The sequence below is a fragment of the Hakea prostrata genome, chromosome 1 (assembly GCF_041222555.1).
Source record: "Hakea prostrata isolate BN-2017 chromosome 1, UWA_Hpros_2, whole genome shotgun sequence".
Lineage (NCBI taxonomy): Eukaryota > Viridiplantae > Streptophyta > Magnoliopsida > Proteales > Proteaceae > Hakea > Hakea prostrata.
Window position 1 is genome coordinate 23371270 of NC_142600.1, and position 4361 is coordinate 23375630.

Here is a 4361-nt window from a genome sequence, read left to right on the forward strand (position 1 = left end):
GGCAAGACCCAGCCAGATGATGTCTGCTGGTTGGTAGTGAGAGGACTCTTAGTACCCGCATACCCAAAAGGGGACGCTGGTTTAAAAATTAAAACCACAACTGCCACTAAATCGCATTCTATCCATAAACGTTGAATATCTAACTTTACTGCCCACTCTATACCTTGCATCAGGGCCTCCATTTCAGTTTCAAAATTAATTTTGATACTTAAATAGATACTGAAATTTAACAGAACAGCTGATGATTCATCCCTAAACAAACCACTTGAACCAGCAATATCGGGATTGTCCAACGAACAACCATCAACATTTAACTTAACCCACCCTACGAAGGAAAAACCCGGGAAAACTTCTTGAGGAGGAGAAGTGTTTTTAATAGAAATTTTCAGACCCACCACTCGCGATTGAGCAAACACCATTGGACAAACCTTTACGCTAGCAAGAACATAATCATGACAACCGAGATCAAAGAAGACCGATGCAAAACCCAATCTTTAGACAAACACACCTCCTCATATCGATATTTGTTACGAGCAAACCACAGATAATATAATATCAAGAAGCAGCCATGAAACCACATATTACCCAAAGGCAAAGACTTACCTTGCAGACACCACCACTTATAACTATCTTGAAGAGAAAAGGAAGGCTTCCAACTGAAACCGAATGAAGAACACAAAGCCTCCCAATAGCTGCGAGCAAAAGAGCAAAGAAGAAAAATATGAGGAATATCTTCAGAAGCCTCTAAACACATACCACATCGTGAAACCAAAGAGATTCCTTTGGACATAACAATTGCATTAACAGGTGATACAGAGCAAATTATACCGAACCCATCGAACCGGGTTCAGGCTCTATGTCCCGGTTGGACCACGATCAGGACCCATCTTGACCTAATCTTCACGTTCGTATAAGAGGCGCCGCATTACGGTTACAAGCCACGAACGATATCCCGAATCTTGTGGGATACAGAGCCGGGTTATAGGAAGTAACTACCGATGAGGCAGAGAGGGAATTGTGCTAAGGTTGGTAACTACCCGCAAATCCCGAATTTCTAGGGCAAAACCCTACGATTGGACGGTCACCTGTGGAGATCACCAACTCACCCAACGGTCGAGAGTTGAAAGTAAAATTTATATAAACGAGTGTCTTACTCACTCCAGAGATATCTGATTCTTTTCCCTTATACTTGTACTCAAATTTCTGCTCTGCAACTAGCCATGGTATTGTGATCAGTTCCTTAACTGACTTATCCTTCGGAGGTGGCCTCCGGACCCCCACAATTGGGTCACATCTGACATTCTTTTGCAGGTCATTCATCAGGGATCTAAGGGCTGAGCATATTTTGGACGCATCAACAGGGATCTTCCAATGGAAAACCCACCAACAAAAATATGCTGCCTAGGAAATAACTTCAATTTCCAAATCTTCTTCGGGTAGTGAAAATGATTGGGGACTCAAATTCCCAAAGATCTTCACGTATTCATAGTTAAAGTTTTTGCATTGATTAATATATTTAATTTAAATTAGGTTTTCTTGAATTCACTCTTAGTAACTTAGCCTTTTAGTTCCCCATAGTTCCAACACGTACTTTCTGCTAGCTAGATTAGTATAGGATTTAATTTTTTATTGGTTAGCGACACAATCAAACTCTACAATTGGTACTCGCAAAGACACTAGGCAACCCAAAGGAGAGTTTGATACTGAGTGGTACAAAATCCTAATCAATATTTTATGTTATCTAAAACACTATAGTCCTAGCACCATAGCTACAAGACTCCTAGAACTCTATAGAGAAGGACTCCTAAAACACTAAGAAGAAGGACTCTCTTTCTATATAAAGCTATGTACTAAATCATTGTAAAATTAATGTGAATATTATTATTGTGCTCTCTCACACGCACACTCTCTCTCTCTCTCTCTCTCTCTCTCTCTCTCTCTCTCTCTCTCTCTCTCTCTCTCTCTCTCTCTTCTCTTCTCTCTTGCTCTCTTCAACTATTATTATTTTAAAATGGGACAAATACTAATCCTAGGCCTGCCCTTGATCCTAGTTGAGAGTCAGAATATTTTGGCATTGATTCGCCCTCAGGGCTAAAATCTTAAGCCTAGGCCCTATTAGGGCTCAGGGTGGGTCAGGGCCTCCAGGGGCCAAACTTGCACCCTAATTCTTAGTGTGACACCCAGCCCAAATCTAGCCCGGAAACCCGATCTGTTTTGCGTGAAGTCGGGTTTTATTTAATGTTGACTTTGAAGTTTGACCGTGATTTCAGTTTTTCTATCTTTGAAAATATTAGGAAGATGTCTTTGTGGGCCATCTCAGTAGAAGATATGGTGTTTGACCCAAAACCCATGGATATTGATGATGGTGTTTCCTTATGGAAACCTTACTTGATTTGGTGTTGAACTATTTATTTGTGAAGAAGAACTTGGTTGATGGACCTAAAGCTTAGTTGGACCTGGTTTGAAGACTTCCCTCCATACTAGGTAAGTAGTACGATGTATTGAAAGAAGCCCATCCAAAAATATTGAAGTTTAGCCCATTAAATCCCTATTTTTGAATAAGTTTGTCAGAGCAGTGGCATTTTGGTAAATATCTGTTTTGAAGGTTTTCAAAAGCTTTATTTCTTTTAATTTCGTGGTAAACTATTTCCATTATGTTTCTAAACCTTTAGATAGTGTGGGATCGACCTTTGAACTTCCTCTTTGGCAACCAATCAACCAACAACGGGGTCGGTTTGGTCGGTTTGGTGAAACCCTAGTAACTCTTGAACTCTTTGTGCTATTTAAAAGGGGGAACTCCATGTGTTTCACTCTCAATCTGTTTCTAAGCCTTGGGAGAACGTGGGAAGATCCCTAGAACCTCTCCTTCGAAGCCAAGAAGGATCCCCAAGCATCTGTTCTGATTTCTTCATCGGTTTCTCTTCTAAAAGGTTGGTATTCAATTCGCTTCTTCTTTAATTCATTCTTTCTTCTCTACTTCTGAGTTTCTGATCATGAGAAGGGTATTACACTACTGTAATGACCTCTTCTTTAATTCTTTTAACCCTAAAGTGAATCCCCTAATTCACTCTATGATCTTGAAGCCATATGGCGATGATCCTTGAATTTGATTCCACCAAAGCTCTTAATGATACTTTCCCTAATTTCCTACCTATCTTTATTATTGTGGGGAAGGTCTCATATTATTACCATGACCTTCCCTTGTGTCCTCATGAATGAGGAGTTGATCCTTGTTTTTCTTTGGAACAATTGGCAACCCTTTTATTTTCTATTAATTCATTGGACTCTCCCCAAAACCTTTCTTGATTGTAAATTCTGTGCCCTAAGGGTGAATCTTTATTCTCCCTAGTCTTTTAAATGGGATACACGGATTCTTGTTAGTAAATCCCTAATTGTATGATTTGAATTTGTTTCCCTTCACTTTAATTGAGAACCTTATTTTCTCTCATTAGTAGACCCTTCCTAATTCCATCCTTTATTTTGAAATACTAATGAGATATTCCTTTATCTATCTTGGGTTGTTTGTGTGAGAATTAATTATGGGTAACTCTCATGAGAGGTAACCAACTCTTATGAGAGGTAACCATATATGAAACCCTATTGTTCTTTTATCTGTTGGAAACTCCCCAACACCTTTTTCAGATTGTGCATTCGTTGTTTCTCTTTCCCTTGGGTGATATTTGTGTTAACCTAAACTTGATCACTATATTTTATTCATGATCCATGTTTAACCTAATTAGGATTTCTAATTATTCTTTCTTCGTTCTTGTTCTTGTTTGAGATCAGGAAGAAGATGATGCATTCTTGCAACCATCTATTCCATGATCTCATTCTATTCTTTGAGATCTATGATCATCATCATGATCTTAACCCTAGCCAAATAAATTCCTTGAAACCCTAACCCTTGAATGATCTTTTGGAAACCTCTTGTAACCTTCCATGTGAGGGAAACCTCATGGGTAATGTTTCTGTTAACATAAACTAGATTTCCTATGATTTCTTGCTATTTTCTTGATAACAATCATTCCCTCTCTTTCCGTGATCATAACCTTTTCATGAGCCATATGTTATGATGAAACCCTAACCTCTTTGTTACAAACCTATTATGATTGATTTTTCGGACTATGATCTCCCCCATGTCTTCATTTGGGTTTGGTTGTACTTGGTCTTCAACCCCATGAGCAAAGCACCCTTGTATGACAAATTTCATGGGGGCGGTTACTAGTGGCGGTCGCTTAACCTAAGCGACCGGCCCAAGCTTCTCCCCGGTCTGTTTCGGGGGATTTTGCCCTATTTTGCCCCAGAGACTTCTATAAAAGGCAAACTCCGTCTCTTTAACGATTACTTTATTCGTTATTTCT